General features: G+C 39.8%; 1 long non-coding RNA gene across 1 annotated transcript in view; it reads right to left on the minus strand.

The window, feature by feature from the left end:
• Window positions 1-1,424: 1,424 nt before the first annotated feature.
• The window catches only part of Gm20757 (predicted gene, 20757), a 204,073-nt gene continuing 178,976 nt past the window's right edge, over window positions 1,425-26,521 (minus strand). The window contains exons 8-9 of the long non-coding RNA NR_046027.1: window positions 6,147-6,341; window positions 1,425-1,841 (exon numbers count right to left, since the gene is read on the minus strand). This is a non-coding gene — a long non-coding RNA (predicted gene, 20757). The remainder of the gene's footprint in view (window positions 1,842-6,146; window positions 6,342-26,521) is intronic.

A 26,521-nucleotide genomic window follows, 5' to 3' on the forward strand; every position in this document is an offset into this window, starting at 1 on the left:
TTGGATACTCTTGTCCTATAAAGTGTGTTTGAGGTGCCAATGTGAGATCGCTAATTGTCTATAAGTACCTTGAAACATTAGATTAGCAATATTAATAATTGTCTTAATGCAGTATGGTAATACGAAATCAGTCACCAGTCTTTGACATTCCCGCAGTGGCCATAAACTTAAAACCCAAAACAAGCAAGCAAGCAAACAAACAAACAAACAAAAACAGCAACAGTTACTATCACTTGAAGTTTAAACTCATGAAATAAGAGTCAATTGTAAACATCAGAGAGGTAAACATAGTAGTTATGCAGTCCTAAATACATTCTACTTACTTGAATATCCCTCCTCTTGAGTTAAGAATCTATTCTTGAAGTTGAAGCATTTCACGTTTTGAGAATTTGTCCTCTTGACCCCAAGGCCCCTCTTCTACTCATGAACCATTATTAAATTTAAAAAGCCATATTTAAATCATATTTCAGACACTTTATGAACATCATCAAACTTGTGAGTCTGATTTCTATTTGCTGCTGTCCAGCATTAAACCAATGTCACCAGAGCTATGCAGTTACAATCCTATCAGGTGTTTGTTTGTTTGTTTGTTGTTGTTTATTCCATTGCAGGACACAAAGTGGAGAGGGAAGTGGGAATGCCTTCCTCATTAGAGTAACGTTTCATTGGATAGGAAAGAGAGAGTTGGCAGTGTTCAATACAAGATCAAAACCTGATGCGCAATAGGAGGGAACTGCTTTCTGAGTTAAACTTGGGGACTGGACCTTTATTTCTCAATAATAAACCAAAACAAAAGATGGAGCAGAACAGACTTCATGGACTCAATAAAGTTTCTGCAAATCAAAAGAAAACGGCGAGCAGGCAAGAGGAGGGAAAATGAACATTCTAAGCAAGTGAGTTTCTTTTCTCATTCCTGCAGTGTGCGCTTCCAGCCCCTCGGAGCCCCCTGTATTCCACAGTGGGTCCTCTTCATGCAGAATTCTCACTATTTCCGAACACAGGACACACAATGAAGCAGAGGTCAGGCTGTGTGGACTTGGCATTTACAGCAACAACAAATCAGAAATGATAGCTTAGGATTTGTGAATTTTTTTGCCCATAGTCACAACCATCAGGCGTTTACTTTATAAAGACTGCTTTTAGATCCTTTGCGCAGTTTCCATAGCGATTTCATTTTTTTCCCCTTTTATCACAGATTGGCTGAAGCACTGCTGCCCTTTGTGTGTTAAAAGGCTTGTGCTACCAACTGTCGATATAAAAGGTAGCTGAAGCAGGGACGCAATATATACAGCCAAAAATAATTGAAACAGAGACACTGCTGGAAGGTTCCAGCAGATTTTCTTCTTTAGTTTTCCCCGTCTATCAACGTGATAGAACAGCAGAAAAATAATTTCGTCTGAACTCTCATAATTACTGTGAGTTAAACGTAGTTATATTTTATTCAGTGTACCATACTTATATTAAAACACTCATCATACAAAACGTAATCCCTTCATAAAAGGCTTTAATATCAAGTACAGGGTTCTGAGTGTCTGGGCTTGTTAAACATAAAAGTTCACAATGAAAACATTTCAATTTTAGTGACTTTAGTCTTCATAGCAGCATGCAATCCCGCACTGAGTCTACTTACTTTTCTATCTCAGTGTACTTGATTTTTATATGTATAATTTTCCTCCCTTTTCTTTTAAAATGCACAGCATTTTGCTAATCAATGCACACTGTCTACTTACTTCTAGTCAAACAGTAAAAACCAGAGCAAGAAATCAAGCAGTGCTCTTAGGCGCCCACTGTAGCAAGGATTCGGTCAGTAATGGTTCTCTCATCTCATGTGGTTCTTCTTCCTATTAAAATAGGATATTTAAATAAATTATGAACATTACACTGATTTTTCTTCTTCATCATATTTAATAATGCTAGTACCTGAGTGATCCTAGTCAGAGGTTGCTGTACTCCTCAGGGGAATGTCTGTTTTCTAACTACTTATTAAATATATTGAATTCTTGTCAGGGAGTTGTGGATATATGACAAATAAACTTTTAGCCCCAAATGCCTTTTCACATCACGAGGAAATGAATCTCACTGTCGATTATTACTGAACTGAGTGTTTTTATTTCTATATATTACTGTATGGAGATGGCAATCAATATAAGAATAATTGTCACTTAAGAAAAAAAACCATTTCCATGAAAGTAGTAAAGATACATTTCATTATACGCTTCACATTAAAACCTAATTTCTATATAGATATTGAGACCCAGGAGCTTCATTTTATAGTTACTACAACCTACACTTTATTCAATTCTCATACTTTCTTCTGTTAAAATGTCCAAGGAATGTTCAGTTTAAATTGGCTAGCTAATATCTGAATTCTTAGCCTTAACAAAATTACGTGTCATGGGAAAATTAGTCTTATTCTCTCTCTTTTTTTTCATAGACTCTACTTCATTCTAGTTTTAAAAATTATACTATCAACCTGGAAAATAAGTAAAAGATAGACTCTGAAGCAAAATATAAGGACTAGCATGTATTATTAGAATTCTTAAGACATAGTAGAACAGGTAGACATGGGCTAAAGACTACTTTTGGCAACATTATTTGAAGGTAAAGAGAGAGTGATTTCCTATACTTTGGCAAGGAGCATAACTCTAAGAGAATACAAACTCTCATTAACACTGAGATTTTGTGTCAATCTATGGGATAATGTTAAACTTCATCATCTAAAACCAGAGCCCAAGAAGCAGTAAAATCTATCATCTAAATTCCCAGTTCAGTCCCTGAAAAGTCTTCTTAAACTCATTACATGGCAGACCTTTGGGCAAGTGTATGTGGGGGGAGCATGTTTCTTGAATAAAACAAGCCACCCTTACATTCACAGAACTTCCAATTTGGGTAGGAGTTGCTGGAGTGATGGAAAATTAGTTAGCTAATAAAACATCACATTTATTTTTTAATTAGGGAAAATAGCAATGTCTTTGAAGCAGACATCTGTAATCTGAGATGTGGGCTGTGTGGGAGAAATGTTCCAGACACAGCAAGATCATTCTGTGTTTGAAAAAGGAGAATACTGTCGTGCATACAATGAGGTAAGTAAACGGATGGTTGGAGAAATGAAAACTGGGGTTCAGATCAATTTCATGCCAGCTGCAAGGGAATATCCTCTCAGGCTTTTAAACATGGGGGAAACACAACCAAAATTACTTTAATGACTATCCTACATTCCCTTGGCTAAACTAGATTAGAGCAAGCTGAATGTAGAAGCAAGAAGACAAATCCAGAGGTAACTAACTATTTGAGCCAGTAAAAGATGCTAAGAGCCAAGATGAAGGATTGCTATTAAGAAAACGAAGATGAGTTTGTAAGGAGAGTGGTAGAACTGTCAGCATGTGGGGGAGGACAGACTGTGTGGGTGGTGGGGCTAGTTTTGAATGCGGCAGTGGTAGTTATGGGTGAAGAATATAGAGGAAAGAAAATGATGCTCTAGGTTCAACATGCAAACTTGTATGGGGTCTACATAGAAACGGCATATAAAGAACTTTTGTTTTCTGTTTGAGAAAAAGACAGTTTCGCACACAGAAACTCTGCACAGAATATAGAAAAGGAGTTGAAAGCTGGGGATCTGAGAAGGTCGACATTTAAAGGAGTGGAGTGGACAAAGAGGTAGTGAAGAAACCGTGAAGCCTTGGAAACTCATGAAAGAGGCTGTCTCAGAAGGTGGCCCACAGTGTGTTTTCATTGCTAGAGGTCAAGGAGGAAGAGAAAAGAGTCCTGGGGGCTAAGTCATGTGGAATTCACCTGTGGCCATTGGGGATGACAGAAGTCATAGTTCCATGATAACAGGCTGAGAGAGGAAACTGGGAAATAAGAAAGCAAAGATTTTATGTCCTATAGATATTTGAAAAGTTTGCTCATGAAAGACAGATGATCCATTAGCTGTGGGAAATATGATAGGTTCATGTGTGTGTGTGTGTGTCCAAGAGGCAATCTCTCTCTCTCTCTCTCTCTCTCTCTCTCTCTCTCTCTCTCTCTCTCTCTCTCTCTCTCTGCCAAAGCATATAAATAGTGTCAAGATTCATGAAAAGAAAATTTAGTAGGAAATTAATGGTATTTACTAGGACAAAAAAAAAAAAGAAGAAGAAGAAGAAGATAAACAGGTAAAAGGACCTGCCTCTGTGAAGAGGCATTTCTCCATTTCAGAAGGAGAGAAGAGAGGAGAGGTGAGGAAGCAGAGAAGGATGCAGAGTTGGTCAGGAGAAGGGGTCCTAATTCTTGATTTGATGGAGTAAAGGCTACTGATGGATGTTGTCTTAGTCAGGGTTTCTATTCCTGCACAAACAGCATGACCAAGAACCAAGTTGGGGAGGAAAGGGTTTATTCGGCTTACACTTCCACACTGCTGTTCATCACCAAGGAAGTCAGGACTGAACTCAAGCAGGTCAGAAAGCAGGAGCTGATGCAGAGGCCATGGAGGGATGTTCCTTACTGGCTTGCTTGTTCTGGCTTGCTCAGCCTCTCTTATAGAACCAAGATACCAGCCCAGAGATGGCACGACCCACAAGGGGCCTTTCCCCCTTGATCACTAATTGAGAAAATGCCTTACAGTTGGATCTCATGGAGGCATTTCCTCAAATGAAGCTCCTTTCTCTGTGATAACTCCAGCTGTGTCAAGTTGACACAAAACTAGCCAGTACAGATGTGTTGCTACAAAGAAAGAATTCAGCTAACCTCTGAACTAAGGACCAAAGTTGGGGCAGTGAATGGAAAATGCTAAGGAAAATATCAGAAAAGGGGGGATTTTTGTCTAAGTAGATTTGACAGGAGCTAAAAATGGTGGAAAGATAAAATGTTAAGGCTAGGGATGAGGAACTGAATAGATATGGAGGATGGTCAAACAATAAGGGCAGGGAGTTTTCACTAAGTTGACCCAGCATTGCTGTTAAAAACGCACTTACCATGCTTTGAAAAAAAAACAAAACAAAAACTCATGGTTTAGACTACTTAAAAAAAAATACTTTGGGAGGAGGTTGCATGGAGTCAAGTCAAGAACAGATACTTTACCTACTATATGTTGGGAAGATAGACTTCCCAGGATTGTATGGAAGGTTGGTCAGATCCACACGAGTGCCCATTTGAGGTCCATGATCTTGAATGTAATATGATGCACAATTTTGGATTTTTTTTTTTGCCATCAATGAAATTGAGTTGTTCAGTGAGAGAAGGCACAAGCCTGAGGCTGTGGCAAGAGAAATGGTAGGAACCCTAGCTGGACCCTGGCAATATTATTGAGAAACAGTGGGAACATTCACTGGATCCTGGCAATATCCATGGGTTAAGAAAGGACAGAAGGAAAACCTTCCCAGGGAACCGAAATGGTGAATTTCAGACATTGTAATTCTTCAATAGGTTGAAGTTGAAGACTTTAAACATAAATAGAAATGGGAGGAACATTTGAAAATGAGGTGTCATGAGTAGTATAGTTTCATTGAGGCTAAGGATGATGGTTGTTGAAACATCCCTATTATTTGTGGTTTGTAGCAGCCATGGAAATGGAGTATGCACATTGCAGGCAGATTTGGGAAGGTTCCTAGTAAATACAGATAGATGAATATGTTCTAGGAGTAATAACAAGCAGGCAGATGCCTCAAGGGCGAGGCAAGCTCGTTAGAACCTCAGTTCTGGAAAATAATACAACTGATGAAGAAGAGATACAAAGAGACCTTTGAAGAAAGCATTACTGTTTGTCAAGGTGTGCTTTGAACAGATGTGGATGAATCAAAGCATGTAAGCAGGCAGAAAGAAAATGACTTTCTAGGAATGGAGAAAGCAAGATTGCATAGTCTATCAGGAAAAAAGGAACAGGGTGAAGTAAGCTATATAAAAAGCATGACAAATGAAAGGTTTCTTCTTTCTTTTTTAACCTATATTCTAAGAAAGAACAAGGAATCAACTCACTACTTGGATCAAATGAGGTCATCTTTTCATTCATGCTGTCCTTCCAAGAGCTTATACTCAAGTCTCTAATGTGTGCTCTTACATAAAGTTGGACAACATCCAGAGATACTGTCTTAGTTAGAGTTTCATTGCTGTGAAGAGATACCATGACTAAGGAAACTTTCATAAAGGACAACATTTAATTGGAGCTGACTTACAGTTTCAGTCCATTATCATCAAGGTGGGAAGCATGGCATCGTCCAGGCAGACATGGTGCTGGAGAAGTTGCTGAGATTTCTACATCTTGATCCAAAGTCAGGCAGATGACTATCTTTCCACACTAGGCAGAGTCTGAGCATAGAGATCGCGAAGCCCACTCCCACAGTGACACACTTCCTCCAAGAAGGCCACACCTACTCAAACAAGGACATACCTCCTAATAGTGCCTTTCCTCATGGACCAAGCATTCAAACCCATGAGTCTATGGGGACCAAACCTACTCAAACCACCACAGATACAAACAAAAGCAAACTTGGAAAAAATAGTATTGACAAGAAAGTGAGTGTCTCTTCTGAGATAGGTCATGTTTACAAAAATTTCCATAAGATATTCCATCTTACTTTGACCTTCATGGGTGGACACAACTGTCATTCCATTTATAGGTAGGATCTTTAAGAGATCTGAGAGAGTGTTGGTTAACTAGGTTGTTCAATATCCCACAGTTTATAGAGATGAGACAGCCAGCGTTTCAGTGAAAAATATTGGGCTAAAAAGTCCAATCTGCCTGGATGCTGCCATTCTTCCCACCATGATGATAATGGAGTGAATCTCTGAAACTGTAAGCCAGAGCTGAGAAAAGGCTCACTCAGTAAAGTGCTTGCCACACTAGCCCGCGGATCTGCGTATGATCCCCGGAATCCACATAGAAAAGCTTGGTGTCTGTCTGTAATCTCAGCATCATGGAAGCAGAGAAAGTCAGATACCTGGGACTCAGTGGCCAACCCACTTAGCCTGTTGAGTGAGCTCTAAGCCAGTAACACTTCTCAAATAACAAGGTGGGTGACTCCTGAGGAATGGCAGAGGAAGTAGACTTCTAATTTCATCTGGACAGATAGGCAGACCACACACAACACACACACTCACACACACACACACACACACACACACACACACACAGAGAGAGAGAGAGAGAGAGAGAGAGAGAGAGAGAGAGCGCACTTATCTTTAAATGTCTGTATGTCAAGATGCAATTTTAGGACTTTCAGAATTTTGACTTTTCAAAGCCTATGGGTAGAGCATCTGCCTCCTTCTCCTAGTTTTTATTTTTCTCCCTTCAGGTTTTTGTCACACACACACACACACATGCACACACATGCACACGTGCATGCTTGCATATACTAGAGATCAACTTCATCTCTCATTCCTCAGAAGCCACCTAGCTTGTCTGTTGTTTGTGGGATAGTGCTCCACATTGGACTGAACTTAATTAAGAGGCTAGAATGGCTGGCCTTGGAGCCCTGGGTATCTGCCTATCTCTACCTCCTTACACCTAAGGTTCAAAGCAGGAACCACAACACCCAGTGACTTAGTTATGCTTTCCTTGCTGTGAAGACACACCATGACCAAGGTAACTCTTATAAAGGACAACATGTAATTGGGGCTGGCTTACAGTTTCAGAGGTTCAGTCCATTATCATCACAGTGGGAAACATGACAGCATTCAGGCAAGCATGTTGCTAGAGGAACTGAGAGTTCTGCATCTTGATGCAAAGGCAGCCAGGAGAGGACTCTCTTTTTCACACTGGGCAGAGCTTGTACATATATTACCTTAAAGCCCTGCCCTGATATACTCCTTTAACAAGGACTTCCGTCCTAATAGTGCCACTTCCCATGGAACAAATAGAGTCATAATACCACACTCAGGTTTTTCTCATGGTCCTTCTTCGTGGCACTTGGAAGTAAAAGATCATGTTAGTGATCCCACTAAAGTCAGCTGCCTCTTCCTTTCCCTAAGCCCTTAGCATCTCTAATGGAAAAATTCAGACTGCCCAGGTTGAGAACATCATTTCAGCTTACGATGTTGTATTCTTTTAGGGTTGTGAAGCTGCTCGCTCCTTCTGAAGGATTAAATCTCCTTCATGAGTCAGACTGAATTTGACTTGCTCATTTTGCACTAAAACCAAAATAAAATAAAATAAAAATTGTTATTTTACTGGTTGATAGTCAAATCTTTTACCCTGACAGACTTTGATGCAAGCATGTAAATACTGTCCCCGTCAACACATTAGCAGAAGTTTGGTGTGCCCGTAGCTGCAATTCTCAATCACAGGAGTGTGAAAGTTTGTCTGCCGTTTACAACAACAACCATCACAGGGGTCACTTTATAAACCACTTAAATACTTAGTGCAGGAAAAATAAAGTCAGCCCACGTTCCATGTCAGGTAATGGTGACATGATATACTCCCATGGTGCTTTTCCTGAGAGCCCTCAATCGCGTGCCTCTGGAGGAGGAAAGAGCCAGTTTCAAGCAGAGACAAATGGTGCCATCAGTCTCAGGACAAGCAGAGCATTGGGCTGACCCATGCACCTTTAATATGCATACATTGTAGCATCTGTTCTTTACAACAATACATGAACTATTTAATGTAATAATTACCGGTTATCTGCATATTGATTCACTAAAAACTGAGGTTTCCTAGGAAACACGTAGCAATACTCTAATTTTGATAATATAGAAACCAAGATACCGAGGCTTGGAGAGGCACAATGGGTCTGCGTGTTTGAGATGAATGCATGAAGATCTGAGTTCATATTCCTCAACGTGCACATAAAAAGATCAACATGGTTAATACATGTTCGTAACCTCAGGACTGTGTGGGACAGAGACAGGAGGATTGCTGGGATTTGTTGGCCACCAATCTAACTCTAAATTCATTAAAAGATCCAATCAAGGGTACAAGATAGAGAGAAATAGAGCAGAACATTCAATGCTCTAATATGGTACCCAGATATACGTTTGTGCACACACCAAACATAAATAGCATGCACCACATACACATGCACATGCACAGGTACATGCGCAGGCACACACACACACACACACATGAGCACATATTCACACATATGCATACATTTAAGGACCATGGACTTGAATATTGATGTATTCATGACACTATTTTGGCACTTTTAGAAAATTGATTTTTTTTAATGATGATCCTCCCCTCTCCTCTCCTCTCCTCTCCTCTCCCTCTCCCCTCCCCTCCCCTCCCCTCCCCTGCCCTCCCCTCCCCTCCCCTCTTTACACCAAGATCATGAGAAAACCTGATTTGACACAGATCAGGTGCAGCCTTGGATCTGCCCCTGTCTCTCTCCAGTTTCCTCATCAGTAACAGTACAGCTAAACAAATACAGGCATTTTGTCTCCAGCCATTATCTCTCCCCCTTCTTCTCTTGCAAACTCATAGTAAGCATGTTCATCAAGCACATTAACACAGAACAAATTTGAGAAGTCAGTGCTCTGAACTTGTGACACATCTCATTCCACAAGACAAAGACCCCAACCACAGCACATAAAAAGTCTATTTCACGCACTGCTATTGACTGCTTGATGTAGTGTTGGACCAAGGGGTGAAATAAGAAATTTGTGAGAAAATCTGATCTGTTTCTTGTAAATTTAAGTCAATTAAAGCACAAAAGGCCAAATACTTCTTCAATAAAAACACATCAAAAAAAACCCTTGCTCATTTTTATAACTTAAGAGTTTGGGTAGTTTGGATGCAAATTTGAGACTCCTGGGTACCTTTCACATTCAACCAACAACACATGATGTAAATATGAAAAACTTTACAACATCAAAATATTTCCTCAAGGACACTAAAATAGACTCATTTCCTTCTTTCTATGTTTTTTCTTTAAGCACATCTTTGCTTTATATCATATTTTCTCAAAGAAATTCTGTTCTGTGATAAAAGTTAGGCAGATGGCTGTTACAAGTTGATTTGGTGATAGTTTCCTAACTAATTGTTCCATTTGCTTATTGATTCAACAATGATTTATTAAACACCTGCTATGTTCTAGACACTGATAAACGCTAGGAGTGCAAACAGGCAGACTCACAGAGTTTGTAGTTCCTAGAGGGAAATCAAAACATGAGAGAGAAAGGTCGATTTTAAGAGAAGAAAGCCTAACTCAGGTACTCAAGAAGGCCAGGGGAGAAGTCTTGAAGAAGAGACACATAAGGTGAGGTGAAAAGTGTAACAGTACCTGAAGAGGAAAAGCTCAGAGACAAATATACAGGCAAGAAGAAAGGCATGAGAAAGGCCCCAGGGTGGAGGCAAACGCCAAGTGTTATGGGAATAAGGATTTCTATTCCGGTAAAAGCAAGACAGAGACCAGACAACAGACAAAGGTGAGAAGGCAGGGAGGCAAAGCACAGAAGGCCAGATCCTGAATTAGAAGTTCCAAGTGGTATTCTAGGAGAGATAGAGAACCATGAAAGCCATTGTCATATCCTGGATGCTACTTTTGAGGATTTGTTTCAAGCTTTTCTCCTTTAGCAACAAAGTGGGTACTGGCGATGGTTAATCTCAGTCATCAGCTGCACATAGAATAAACTGAAACCCAAGCCACTGGGCACTGCAGTCAAAGTTCTTCTTGATCAGATTGTTTAAAGCAAGAAGTCCTCCCCTGAGTCTGGATGGCATCTTCAGGTGGTTGCCCAGATAATAGAACCTGGAAGAAAGAAACTGATTTTGCCTGTTTGTCTTTTCTCTCACTGGCAAGTTCATGCCTCCTGCTGCTGTGGCATTTCTTCACCGATGTAAGAACCTACTTCAGGATTCCATAGTAGACTGAAGACCAGCAGCTTTCCAGGGATCTTCCATGCCATCAGCACTGCTCTGAGAGCTGAACAGTTAAGGGATCCTCTGCTGGGAGGCAGCAAATGTGAGCCAATCTAATATATCCCCTTTTAGCACTGTGGTGGTTTTCGTGAGAAGGGACCCAAAGGCTCATATATTTGAAGCTGGAAGCCAGCTTTGAGGTTTCAAAAGCCCAATCCATTCCTAGTTGGTACTCTACTGCACACTTGTGTCTCAAGATATGAGCTCTCAGAAACTGCTCCAGTGCCTTTCCTGCCAGCCTGTTGCCATGCTTCCTGCTATGATGGTCATAAAATGTTACCCTCTGAAACTATAAGCCCCAAATAAATACATCCCTATATAAATTACCTTGGCCACAGTATCCTAAAGTAGAAATATAAAGTAACAAAGATGTATACATTGTATATGTAATATATGTTATGATATATTACGTTAAGATATATTATATACCATATGATATATAAGATATAATATAATAACATAGCATATTGTATATTAAATATTCTATGTATCATAATACTATAATCATAATACTATGGTATAGTATATATTAAAATATATTCATTATTCTATATCTTACTTTCTATTTCTACATTCTATATCATAGATCACAGACCTTAGATAATATGTGATATACATCATATACCATATTTTACATATCATATATTATATATGTTATATAATACATACTTATATTATATAATTTACAAATAATATAGAATTATATAATGTATATAATATGTGATATTTGATATATGACATATGACATATCTGATATATGTGGTATGACATGTATGTGATATGTGACATATAATATGTGTGATATATGATATGATATATGCTTATGCTGTATGATATATGATATATTTATATAATTATAAATTATATATATAATACTATACATAAAATGTACAATTATATATTGTATATTATGTTATATATTCTATCAGTTCTGTTCCTTTATAGATTCCTGACTTACAGTAGGGCTTTTAGTCAAAGTCTTCTAATCACTTCCAATCATACATAGAGTCCCAAGCAAAATGGAGCAAGCTGTGGACTCCTTGAATTTCATGCATTTCCAGTGGTCCTCTAACCATGTGGTCATCTTATGTAGCAACAAATATTTTTTGACTAATAAACTGAGAGACTAAGCAGGGTCATTGAGTATAGACAGGCCATTTGTACTATGTCCCTACTTGTTTTATTGATTTTATTATGAATAGAAAAGACATGTCAAAATTAAACACTGAATTCTTTAGATTCAGAATGTTAGTTCTTATAGTCTTTGAAAACAAAGGACAAAATACATATTTTAAGAAGAATTTGGTTTTATTTATTAATCGGTATTGAAAATAATCACATATAATGTCCTGATTATTAAAATTTAGTTGAAAGAAAATTGAGCCAAATGAATGTCTAATAAGTGCAGATACCCTCGCATCCCACAGTGAGTAGTTATTTCTGATCATAATGAATTAGGGACATTTCAAGATCTAATATGGCAAGCTATTGTTCTTCACATATTATTCTTTATAATACAAATATAAGGAAAAGACCTAAGTCATCCAACATGAGAGATAAAATTGGTACAAGACAGATTCCTGGATTTTTTACGATTGTAGATTGACGATCTCACTGTGCAGCTTAGGTTGGCTGCCCTAGTTTTATCTATGCTGTTGTAATAAAACACTTTAAGCAAATGCAACATAAGAGATGATAAGGTTTGTTTCAGCTCACAGGCTACAGCCCAGTACTGAGGGGAGTCAGCAGGATCTTAAAGGGGAAACTACAGAAACATAGCTTCCTGGCTGGTTCTTAGGCTCATTCTAGTGATAGCAGTCTCTATTCCTAAAAAATATTTATTTCAGTTAAAAATGATGTGTATGTTGGTGACCTAGAGCTGGAGGCCCAGGTGGTTTAAGCTGGATGGCAAAGGTGCAGGGAACCTAACTAATGTCCTCTGCAAAAGCCATTCACACTCTTTATTATTATCATCATCATCATCATTAATCTTACTTTTACAGTCTAGTTGCTATTCCCCTCTCATTCTGCCCTCTGATATTTTCTCATTCCGTTCCTCCCCAACCCGTCTCCAAGAGGATGTCCCCACCCCCATACACAGCCCCACACCCACACCCACACCCACAGGCCTCCCGATTCCCTAGGGTCTCAAGTCTCTTGAGAGTTAGGTACAACTTCTCCCATTGAGGCCAGACCAGGCAGTCCTCTGCTGTATGTGCTGGGAGCCTCATATCAGCTGATGTATGCTGCCTAGTTGGTGGCTCAGTGTCTGAGAGATCTTGGGTATCAAGACCATCCTGGACCCCCTTCCCTGCAGACATGCCTTCAGGCCAATCCAGTCTAAGAAATCTGTCAACTGAGACTCCCTTCTTAGGTGATTTTAGACTTTGTTAAGCTTACAGTTAAATCTACTGCTGGCCTGGAACTAGCTTCAGTCTTAAGAAGTGCAGAAATGACAAGCATGTGACATCATAGCTGGCAGCTCCCTGGGTTTGATTTGGTTCTGAAAAGCAGGACGTTAGGCCAATGAAGAATAATACAAAAAAAAAAAGACCAGCTTGTGCTTGTAGAGAGATAAGAAAGTTGGCATCATAAACCACTTCACAGTTGGATCTGCCTCTGATCTAGGGAGCTGTTTCAAAGCTAAAACTACACGCAATCTTCTAGGAAGAAAACAAATCGTAGACGATTAATTCAAGGTCTGCACATAGAACCTCCCCACAAATAGTGGTTGTGGAAATAGAAACCAATTTCAAGATGAACTATTTGAAAAGAGGGATATATAAGAATACCACACAGAAATACTACCATAAAAAATGTCAAGGAAGAGAACTGTAAGTATAATGATAAATTCTTTTTCCAGCCACTGTGTTACATTTTCAGCCCTGAAGTGTGAGGGTTAAGTTAGAACAGGGTAGACAGAAACATAAAGGCATGCTTAACTGTGAATGAAACAATAATATGATTGCTCTATAGTGTGATGAAACAACTTAGAATACTGGACCCAATGAAAGAATAGGTAGAAAGCAGTGTGAAATAAAAACACAGAGTTCCAAAGACCTGGGACGTAGTGGGTCTGACCTAATGTTGATTATATTATAAAGTTAATTTTGGCCTCCAAAACTGCTTACATGAGTGTCTCACATAGGACACTGAGGGATGTTGCTTCCAGTTGGTTCCGATCGGTAAATGAAGACACCAGCTCCTAATGGCTGGGCAGGGCAGACAAAAGCAGGACTTTTAGGATTCCAGAACATGGGACAGAGAGACACACAGAGATTCACCACAACTCAGCGGCAATGAGATAGGGTTTTGGAACTTAGAAAAAAATCATCCAAAATGTAGGTGGAAGGGGAAAACGGCACTATGGTGGGGGAGCTACCCAGAAGGTAACAGGGCAGCAAAGGTAAAACATAGAATTAGGTGTTAAGCCAGGAATACTGGAGGGCAAGATGCTAGCCGAGGGGAGGAATATAAGTGCCCAAACACTGAGCTAGTCAAGGCATATCAAAATTAACTGGTGTGTGTGTGTGTGTGTGTGTGTGTGTGTGTGTGTGTGTGTGTGTGTGTGTGTGTGTGTGTGTGCATGCGCGCGTGTGCATGTGAATCCATTCGCAAATTTCATTTGAGAATCCAAAGAGCTCTATGGGCCGATGGCTGGAAGCTGGGAGCAGAGAGCCAGTTAATTAATTCATTGCTACACTGGGGAGAAAGTGAAAGAGAGAAAAAGAAAAAAGAACCAAAGAATAAAGGTGAATCAGCACAAGTGTAAGAGTATGGCTTCCTCTAGCATTGTGTCACACTAGACCTTATGAAGAGCTGAAATAAGGAGAGCAAGAGAAAGGAAACAGAAGGGAAGAAAGGGAAGGTAGAAAAAAGATAAAAAGGAGGGAGTGGAAGCAAAAAGAGGGTGCCTAAAAATATTTACATGAGCAGACACTGACACATAATCAATTCATAATTCATAGCTGCAATATAAAAAACACAAATTAATTAAGCAGAACAACATTAAGGCATATAAAGAAACTATTTCCAATTTTAGCAAAATACACCAGTCTTCCTGGTAGAAACGTGCACCATTCCTGGAGTGGACTGTCTCCAAAGTGTCAGTCCTGATGCATTACTAGAGAAGGCTAAAGGATTCTTGGGGACCCAGGCAAAGTGATAAGGTAAGCTGTAAACATGAAAATAAAGAGCATTGATTCCAGCTCCCCAAAGCAGTGAGTATACAACCTCTGAAGCCCCAAAGGACACACAGTTCCATCTTAAAATATCAAGGAGGTCAAAACTCCACTCAGGTCCGAAGAAAATCATTAGCTTTAAATATTAAAGGATTCAAAACATCTTTTATGACTTCTTCATGAAGATTCTACTAGGTAGCAAACATATGCCAACAAAGGAATAACTTAAAATAAAATATTACTGCAACGGATCAATAGTTGAAACTGTATCTATTCCAAGGTAGGATTCAGAGTTAAACAAATGCTGGCATTGTCTTAAAGAGAACTCTGCAGTGGTGGAAACATGGGGAATTAGAAATGGTTTGAATGGCAAAAGTTTGAGGATCTAAGATGGAATGTGAAATGCTCCAAGTGATGTTTCTAATATTATTCACAGACGGAGACCAAAGAAAATCAATGAAAGCTGACACACAGTGGAAAAGAAGGACTTATTCAGTGTTGGGAAGGTAGTCATAAAGATATAAGAAGCAATTCTACCTTGGGATAGGAGGTGGAGGAAAGGGGGCCAGAAGGAAGGCAAAGCACTTGATTGCAATTCACAGTAAGGGATTAATGGGTGAGGATAACAGATAACATGAAAAGTTGTTACAAAGATAGGCAAGCACACAGACACACAGACACACACACACACACACACACACACACACACACACTCACACACACACACACACACACACACACACACACACACCATAAAATGCTTCAAGCTCCTTAGAAAAACATATTTATGAGAATCAATAAAACATGAATAGTAGTTTCAATAATGTAAGCAACATGGAAAAAATTCTTCAGACCTGTTGAAAAAAAAAAAGATACATATAAAGCAATAAAGAAAAGACTACATGTGAAATATTTGATATTTGAAAATAATCAAAACAGAAATCGAACATAAAGTACCAAACCTAGAATCAAAGACACATGTCATATCACTACTGAAAACTGACATAATTTCATCAAAGAGAAAAATATTTGTAGAAAGTCTCCATCTTGTATAGGCCTAGTGACTTATGCTTTTAAATCCAGCACTCTGGGAAACAAAAGGAGGCAGATCTCTGCTAATCTGAAGCCAGCCTGATCTACACAGAAAGTACTGAGCTTTCTAGAACTATATGGTCAGACTTTCTCTGTCTCAAATTTTAAAAAGAAAAGAAAAAGGAATGGAAAATGAAAATATATTAAGAATAATTGAGAATAAAATGACAAGAAGAGATATTGTGAAATCAGCCAAAGTGTCCCATATAAAGTAAGAACTAGTGCACGGTGTTTACTTTATAATTTTAAAGGTACAAGGTACAGAGTGATTCTCATTGTATGTTTACCAGAGAACACAGCAATGACCCTCGGGCCAAAATTACAAATTATACAATACAAATTCTCCCAGTGGAAAGATAAGGACACCAACCCTTCTGCAAAACCTTCAACACAAAATTTGTCCTGCCTACAAGAAGTTCAGGGACAAAGATAGAGCAGAGATTGAGGGAGTAGCCAACCAATGACTGATGAAACTTGAGACCCATCCCATGGGCAAGAACCAGTCCCTGACACAACTAATGATACTGTGTTATGCAGACAGAAGCTTAGCTCAACTGTACTCGGAAAGACTCCATACAGCAGTTGACCAAAACAGATGAAGAGACCCACAGCCAAATATTAAACGGAGCTCAGGGGGTCTTGTGGAAGAGTTGGGGGGAGGGTTGAGGGACTCGGAAGGGTTAGAGATTCCATAAGAATACCAACAGAATCAATTAACCTGGACCCTTGGGCATCTCAGAGTCTGAACCACCCACCATACAAGGGCTGGAACTAGACCCTAACATACATGTAGCAGATGTACAGCTCGGTCTTCATGTGGGTCCCCCAACAACCAGAATAGGGGCTGTCCCTGACTCTGTTGCCTGCCTGTGGATCCTGTTTCCCTACCTGAACTGCCTTTCTGTCCTCAGTGACAAAAGATGTTCCTAGGTCTACAGAGTCTTAATGTGCCAGGGTGTGTTTGTTCAAGGCAAAGAGGGCTTGATCCTCTCAGAAGAAAATGGGGGATGGGGAAGGCGCTATATGAAGAGGGGACTAGAAGGAGGGGGCAGCTGGAATCAGGATGTAAAGTTAATATATAATTTAATTAATGGGAGAAAAGAAATAAATTAAACTGGGCATGCCCATAATCCTAGTCCTTGGAAAGTGGACAGAGGAAGATCAGAAACCCAAGGTCAGTTTTGCAATGAGAAAAATGATATTTTTGAAATTTTAGGCCATCCTGAAATGCATGAGTCCTTGTGTAAAAGAAAAGAGAAAAGAAAATGAGGCACATTAATATAGTACATAAATATGTGCACTATCTATAATATTTGTGTGTGTATATATATATATATATATATATATATATATATATATATTCCCAATGCTTACAATAATCCTGAGATCAATAAATATGGTTCATTAATACACAGATAACTTTTCTTATATGGAAAACAGAATGTTTCTATTTTCAGCTATCTAACGAATAATCTTTAAAAGAAGAAAAAAGGCCTTCATTAGCGCCCAGAGAAAAGATTTTTAAAAAAAAAATTAAGAAGTAAATGTAAAATTAAAAATGTTACCTGGTCTCAGTGCACCAAAAGAAAACCAGAAAAGGCGCCCACTAGCTGAATCCCTACTTACTGGCTCTCTATCAAACAGTCATTCAGCCAAAGAGGCTATTAATAAACTGGAATTACAGAATACCCAAAAGTGACAATAAAATTCCGATGACAGGAACCCGGGTGATTCAGGTACAGCAGCTGTCGATCACTGCTCATGCCATACCTAAAGTGTCATTATTACTAGAAAAAAAAATGGAGATGAAGGTATTGAGTTCCAAACACACGAATGGAGAAGCTGATCAGTAGTAGAGATATGAAGAATCAGATAAGGAAAGATGTAAATTAGAGCATAAAAGGTGCAGTTCTCCCACCCGCTATCTCAGAAACAAACACGTGCGTTTGGATAACAAGATATAATGGGATAGTGTGACGGCATCTTTTCAATGCACATCTGGATAAACCGCTAAGATCCACATATGGCATTAAAAAAGACAATGACTGGGGCTGGTGAGATGGCTCAGTGGGTAAGAGCACCCGACTGCTCTTCCGAAGGTCAGGAGTTCAAATCCCAGCAACTACATGGTGGCTTACAACCATCCGTAACAAGATCTGACTCCCTCTTCTGGAGTGTCTGAAGACAGCTACAGTGTACTTACATATAATCAATAAATAAATCTTTAAAAAAAAGACAATGACATATATTCAATGCACGCTTATTTATGTAGAGAAAGATGATAGAGGAGGAAAATAAACAGGGTCAGAACATGAGAAGGTGAAATATGCACTGATCATAGGTATATAAACTATCTCTAGAAATCCAAAGGAGAAAGTGTAAGACATATGCACACACCATGCAAAAATATATTAAAATATGGAAATAGCCTGATGCCCTTTCCAAAGCATGTGACAGGAGAAAACTACAGCAGAGATGCTTTTTGTCCGGTGACTTAATTAGTATTTCAACTTCTAGCAGGTTTACGAGCTCTGCCTTTGGCTCTGGTTTGGTTTCTTGTTGTATTTTCTTAACCACCGTCTAGGCCATCCCCCTTTACAGTATGGGCTGGGTTTTGCCTTCAGCTCCCAGCTGAACTGATGGAGTTTATGCTACAGAGCTAACCCTGTCCAGTCTCCTTCAGTACAGTGACGACTTACGACTCAGGTATGGAAGCACATCCCAGTCAGGGACAAAAACTTAAAACTGCTGCTTGACCTGGAGAGGAAGAAGCCAGCCAGACAGTGAAGCCTTAAGGCCTACACATGGAATTCACTGTCCTGCTCTGGAACATTCATATCTTCATTCATGTGCCTGCCCCAGAGATGCCAAATAGGAGGACATCTGTATAGCTTATGTTTTAATTTCCCGACTTTTCCATTAGTATTTACTCATCTGAGAAGATACTCTGTAGGTGATGGTGGAGAGAGGAAAATCATTACTATGGTACCTAACCCCTAGGTCTTACTGCCTTTCCCCTAAAAATCCTTCCTTTATGTCATCTTGCGGAAGGTTCTGCACCAATCATAACAGAAGAGGCTTAGCCGGTATCGGTATCGTAGGCACTCTTCTTTTGCACCCTGAACTCCACTGGAATTTGGAAAGTGGTAAACCTGTTGACACCAGGACTGAATTTAGAATTATCTGGTTCTAAAGTCATTATTCTTAGTCTAGGCCCTGAGCTCAAGGGTTCACGTGCTAGAGATAAACAGAAAGGGAGAGAAGGAAGAAGCAGAAGGGAGGACAGAGAAATAGAGGGAGGGAAAGAGGAGGAGGGAGGGTGCAGAGAGGGAAGGAGCAGGGGGAGGATGATAGATAGGAGGGACATACACACGCATGCATGTCAGACATCACATACGGGAAAAGATCAATAGCTGAAATGACAAAAGAATATATCTTGAACAAAGCTAAGACAACCATTAAATGGCCTGGTCACACAATGTTAAGGGCCTCAAGGCCATTTCACACATCCAGCTGCCCCGGATTCTGAATGTGTTTAAACATTAGTTGGGTTTTCATCTACAGGCTGTGACCAAAGGATTTTGGACTGTCAGAGAGGGGAGGGAGGGAGGGAGGGAGGGAGGGAGGGAGGGAGGGAGGGAGGGAGAGAGAGATTTCCTTGACTGTTTCCTCCCTGCTTCCTCCCATGGCCCTGAAGAACAGGAACATAAGAGATAAGCAAACTCACTATAGTTAATAATTTAAGTTATGCTTTATTCTTTCCAGGCAGCATTTCTTTTGACGGTTTTTCTAAAAAAGAGGGGCAAAGAGTGAACAACAACAACAACAACAAAAAATGTGCCCTGGGATTTTGAACTGCAGGTGGCATCAAAGGAGCTAAAAACCAAGTGGGATGTCCCTCCTTTCCTCAGCTTCCTGCTGGGCAACAATTCTTTGTGATAAGAGCCCTTGGAAGATCACTGATAAGTCACAACCATCTACTTTTCATACTGTTTTCCCTGGTGACAACAGAATTGATTTTCTAAAACTTTCAGATGGCTTTGGAGGCCCAGTGAGGTGCTAGACAAATGGAACCGGCAGCATTAATCGCAGCTCTCATTACTCCATCAAGGTGGTTTCGAGGAACAACTCACAGCCAGGGCATTTCGACTTCCAACAGAGAGTTGCCAATGTTTGAAGACACTTTTGGTTGTTGCAGTTGTGGGTAGAATTAAGTATTGTATCTAACAGATAGAGACCGAAAAGGGGTTTGGGAGAAGTGGGTCTGGAATTATTGAGACCAAGATTTGTATTAAGAGGATCTGTTTCCAAAACCCCAATTCTTCCATTATAATACTTGGATGTTGACGTTTCAAAGCACAGAGATGGAAGGAGGGAAGGGAGGGAGGGAGAATGTTTTAGACAACAAAACAAATTAGAAATATGTTTGACAATCTCTCACGACAAAAACATTCTGGCCCAAAATGTTAAGTGACAAAGTTTGGAAAGCTTTGTTTCAAGGGAGTGAGGCCCTTGTGTGTTGTCAGAGTAAAATGATATCAGAAGGTGGTGTGTGTGTGTGTGTGTGTGTGTGTGTGTGTGTGTGTGTGTGTGTGTGTGTGTGTGTACAGGACAAGATCTATAAACTCCAACCATTTTCTTACATTGCAGAGGCTTCTACTGGGCAGGCATGGTTCTGAAACTAGGTTTATCACCATGCCTGAGGCAAGCACTTAGACAGTTTCAATTCGGGGCAACACGTTTTCGTCTTGTGGAAGTACTGTCACGTGTCAGGATCCGTTCTTGTTCTACTTTCAGTGCTGGCTTCTGCTTATATGACGCGGATGAACAAGTGATTCTCCTAGCCTATGTTGCCTTGTGCTAATTTCCCTTGCCTTCCTGCCTCACCTCCCATACAGTATGCCTTTTCTCATCACTATTAATAACTAAGCGATCTTCCAAAGCACCTGGGGCCACACTTCAGCACATCGTGAGAGATTCTCAGAAAATGTATTCTAAACAAACTCATTAGCAAAATATACATAACCAGATATCATGCTTAATAGAAACCAGACAGAGAGGAGAGAAAGTGTTGGTCCACTAGTAATTCTCTAACGAGACTGGAAGTTCCTTAAGACAGAACCAGAGGACATAGAACCATCATCTTTCATTGTCAAGAGTCCTCCATGGAGAGGTCATGAAGAGCAATGGTTATTCCAAAATGAGTTAGTGAATATTAAGACGTCTTAGCCAAGTCTGAATGCTCACAGACTTCTATATGGTAGCCAAAATGTGAGCCGCACTATTTAAAAAAAAATTAGTCTGAAAAGAATCAGCTACCATAGCATTCTCATAACCAAATCCCAGCCAACAGTTTACCAGTGAACCCCTCTATGTGTCCCTGTTGGGAGCACCACCATGCTTCTTCTGTGTATATTGTGTGCTTGATAATTGGGTTTGTGGTGGTGAGAACAGACAGGGGTTCAACCTATATGTTTCTATTATAAGAAAGTAGAGATAGATTTACATGGGAATAAAAGGATTGTGAACTGTGATCAGCCTAACGAAGGAGACAAATACAGGGTTGGCACAGAAAATACCTAAAGATATTAGGCAATGGTTTCAGAGACATAAAAGCCTTGGGGCTAAGAAGAGGTAAGCAGAGAAATTCTGCGCACTATTGTTCACCAGTTGATGTATAATAGGTGTTTGTCCAGTAATTCCTAAGGAGGTACTTTCGTTTAAAATTCATAAACACAGAGTAGTTGTATCAGCTGAGGCCTGAGAACGGAACTTTGAACTGTATTGCACCCTTTGTGGTACACGTTAAATTCACCCGATTAACTTCTGTGGCTGCATAATCGGTCACAGTGCAATTCGCTAATATTTATTTAGTCATGAACCTGTGGATGGACATTTGAGTTGTTTATGGAAACATCTTTATTTATGGCACTTATGTAAACATCAGATAATATTAAATACTCAGTACAGGGTAACAGAATTATTAATGCTATTAAAAGAATTCTCACACTCCCCTTGACAAAGATGTGTCAAGTCATCACCCTCCTTTTAATGAACAGGGAAATGAGGACATAAACATTGAGAAACGTGGTCAAGGCTATATACAGTGGGAAGCAAGTGTCTACACACTGAAACACAGAGTCAGAAGCCATGATTTGCTATCCCTCTTCCTAAGGGGTGGAGTTCTAGATTTTTGTATTGTGGTAGTTTTTTTTTAATATGCTAATATTTAATATTTAAAGTCAACAAAAATATTTTTATCAGTGATTTGCAATTTAAAAACATGTTTCTAGTCCCTGTATCCATTCTGGGTGTTAAAAACAACAAAAAGCAGGTCATGCCCCTGAAAGACTCTGATTGGCGCGTTCTACTCAAGGACTGAAAGACTCTGATTGGCGCGTTCTACTCAAGGAAAGCCAATAAGCTACCAAGTCCTCCATCACCTTGACCATATCCTGGGAGTCTGCTGCATCGGCGGCAGTACATATCTAATTCCACGATCTCCTGACAGCAATTTAGAAGCTAGGGTTTTTCAGCCGCTCTACTTGGAAAGCCCTAACTGCTCAACACATCTCAAAGAAGCACAAGAGGCCCAAATAATTGTCCATTGCACTGTTTGGGGGGCATTGTCAATGTCCCAAGGTCTCATATTTCAAGGTGTTCCTTAGAATGTTGTAAGAGTGCAAATGGAGGTATAAAATCCAAGTGAAGAACACAGGCAGTGGAGTCAGGTAGCCCAGGGTGGCATGTGTAAGACCAATGCCCACAAGGGCTGAGTCTGTTTGTTAACTCCCTCACTTGTGAAATGGGCAGTCCATCAGGGCTTTCAGGAACTACTTCACAGGCGTTAGCAGTGTTTGTGAGTTGTATATTATTTAATATCTTTATAGCTCTTGGCATGATGTTGACAGAGTTAGCATTTTGTAAGTAGTAACTGCATTATAGACTCACCTTTGGGTCTCTGTAAGCTCTCCATCTTACTTACAAGTCAAATACCAGAAAGTCCTACCCAAGTGAACAGAGAAAACCCGCCAGTGTTCCATCCCTAGCAGAAACAGATTTTTTTCCTTCTCTATTTGCTTCCCCATATTTCCTATATCATTTTATTATTTATTAAAAATAGCAATAAAAAACAACTCAATTTTAAAATAACTTTTTCCATTCCAACTAATGAGAAGAAACTGAATGACTGAAAAATAGATGCCACCAAAGTTATTCCTGGTGATGTAATTCTAGTTTCTTAACCTCTCTAGACTGATCTGTGACGACCATAACTATGAATATCGAAAGTTTCATCCTTGGTACCAAATGCTGCCATAACCGCAGGACAATTCTAAGACTGCTCTGATAGTCACTCACTGCTCTCTCGAATCCTATGGGCTCAATCGTAGCTGTTCTGTATTTCCTAAGAGAAAAAAAGACACTATAAAATAAGTGGAATCATGAGATCGGCATCAGCACCACAATAAGAAAACTTTCAATTAAGGAAGCCACCGTGTGTTGTTTTATATTACTTTTCTTCTGAAATCCTTCAGAGGCACTCCTCCCCTTCCCGGAAATCATGGAACGGCGAGACACAGCCTTCACATTGGCTTTCCAACCCACACACTGTGGAGGTAGAGACTAAAGGAAACGCAGTGACTTGATGTTCAGTCGGTTTCCAGGCTCAGCGTTTACCTTCCTTCATCCAGAGAAAGGTTCCGCCTGCAACTGTCAGGCTGTAGCCTGCTACTGATTGCCCGAACTACTCCACAGCAAGTCTCGGAACCCTGGGGGAGCTTTAGAGCCCTTTAGAGCTGAGGTAGACTCGATGACCTTTCCATCCAACAATGCTAAAAGACAAGCTGAAAGGGGTTTTGAAAGCACAGCGAGAAGCAAGGCACTGCCTGCAACCGTTGTTTGCTCGGCGGTTCCGCCTCACCTCGTTTCTTTCAAAAACTCTCGGTTCTAAATGTTGCAAAGAAGGGCTTTCCAGGACTGTCTGCTTCCAATATAAAAGACGGCAAAACTGAAGCTAGCTGTATGATTTGATTGATAGATAAGATGAAGACTTGGGGGAGGAAGTGGGAATCTTAATGTTAGAACTTTGATTAAGTAGATCACACACCAAATGATCATAGTTAGCTAATGTTTGACTAGTCACAGTGCCTGGAAAACGAGACTGTGTGATTAGTTTGATTGTAATTGAAGGGATTCTTTAATTTCTTCAAGAGCTTAGCCTGTCTTTATAATCAGTGAACACTGAAAGGTGTGGTCGTTGCCCTGTGACAATGAGAAGGTGGTGAAGGCTCGAGAGACATAGGTATCCCTCTATCTCCAGGCAGTGGTCATAGTGGTTCAAACTCTAGAGCCCATCACTGAACCTATGGTTAAACTCCTGTCTTGGTCACTTAAATAAGTCTGCACTAGCTGGACAGAAACTCTAGTACCACTGAAACACGCCGGGCAGTTTTCTGGGAGTTTCTGAGGACACAGATGCTCTCCTTTAAGAAGCGTCAGGATTTCCCGTATAGATGAGGCTCTTGTGACTTTTAGATGTAAAGACCCCAAAATGTTACCCATTGAACCATCTCTCCAGCCACTCCCTCCAACTGATTTTTTAAATGTTTTTTTCTATTTCTCTTGACAAGTTAATTAGGGCTAGGATAACAAAATGTCTCTGAACTAGATCCCAGACCTAAAAACATATGCTGCTTTGAATCTGTTAGCTATAACAGCATACAGTTCTTTTTTTTTTCTTTTTATTGAGATTTCTTAAATGAGTTTCAGGTGCTTTGCTTTATGATGAACTCAATCTAGAGAAAAAAATGTAATTTTTTTTTGTAGTCCTTAAAAAGAAAATAAAAGGCCTATAATTCGAGCAAGAGACATGGAGAATCAATTGATTAGCCTCATCAGACATTTGATAAAATTATAAGGCAGCAGCAGAAGGATGTGCACAGACCCTACTTGCATCTCTTTGGAAAACAACTGTGGTTACAAAGATTTCAAACCCTAACCACACTTAATGTATCTTCAAGTAAGGGATGCACGGACCACTGGAATGTTCTTTCCATTCGCCTGAATCTGGGTTATTTTCCTCCCGTCTGTTAATTAAAAAGCAGGTTCTAGCATATATCCCATTTCAATAATGGACTAGATAGTGAGCATAGAAGTTGGAGACCAATAAACAAAATGCTTGCCGTACTCTGAGTGTAATCACTCTGACGTTTAATGCTGCCAGACTGCGGAAAGATTAAGTATAACAAAGAAACATACTCATTAGCTTTTAATGATCGTCACAGACAGATACCATGGCTTTAAATTGCTTTTCAGAGTCTGGATTCTATTTTTATAATCAATGTTCTAGCTAAACATTCATCATTATGAAGACAAGTCCTGTAAGTCACACACATATTTCTGTCTCCTTATGACAGACATTGATTTAGAAAGGAAAGACTAGATCCAACTGTCAGGAAACAGCTGGTCTCTTCAGATAAGGAAGCCATTGAACTGGCTTTTAATACTGTAAGAAAAAAGGAGTGAGAAGGGGAAAAAAAGAGAGATTTACTGTATGAACAGACAACAAACACCTGAACTACCTACATGAGACAACACAATTTATAATTCACAGACTATAACTTAATTATTACATTTCTTGATAGCTGGCAAGAAACTGTGGGCATTTTTTTTCATCGCCAATCAAAGCCACCTGCTTTTTGCTATTGACTGCAAACTGAGATGCTCTGAGAAACACATCAGGTGGCATGAAAGAGTTAAAGGCTCTTAAAGCCTGATGTATAAACTACAGCACCTGGTAGGCCACCCTTGAAAGCCCAGGTAACATTAATAAATAAGCCCAGAAAATTGCTTGGTTTGCCGCTCCAATTAATAGCCCCGGGATTCAACCCGAACAGATGCACCAGGCTCCCAGGACTCAAGAGAATTTCCCAGAGTGCCTCGAAAAGATTCCCTGTTTGCTTGGACTTCAGCTGCAGAAATGAAGGTGCATTTTACTTTAGTTGCCAAGAATATTCCTCTTTGAAGAAACTTTAATCAGAATCTCTCTTTCCCAGTTGTCCTAATAAAAAACTCTGCTGGAACCCGCATAATCTCAAGATTTACAGAAAAGCCAATACACCGCTTCTGTATTTGAAGCTAAGAGTTGCCTCAAAATGAAAATATGCACTGATGAAAGACAACGCCAGGTCTTCTAACTGTTTTCACAATAGACTTCTTTGGCCAACAATGTTAAGAAACAGACTAACAGACATGATGACTCTGGGTCGGTAAAATAGGGTGGGACTCTAATGATGCAGGTGGCCACAGAGTAAATGGAAGGTGAAGCTAATGGGTTTGGTTTGGTTTGTCTGTTTGTTTTCCAGTGCTGGGAATCAAACACAGGGCCCTGCGCATGACCACAACTACAGGAACCGTTTGC

Source organism: Mus musculus, chromosome 10, assembly GCF_000001635.26.
Source record: "Mus musculus strain C57BL/6J chromosome 10, GRCm38.p6 C57BL/6J".
Taxonomy (NCBI): Eukaryota; Metazoa; Chordata; class Mammalia; order Rodentia; family Muridae; genus Mus; species Mus musculus.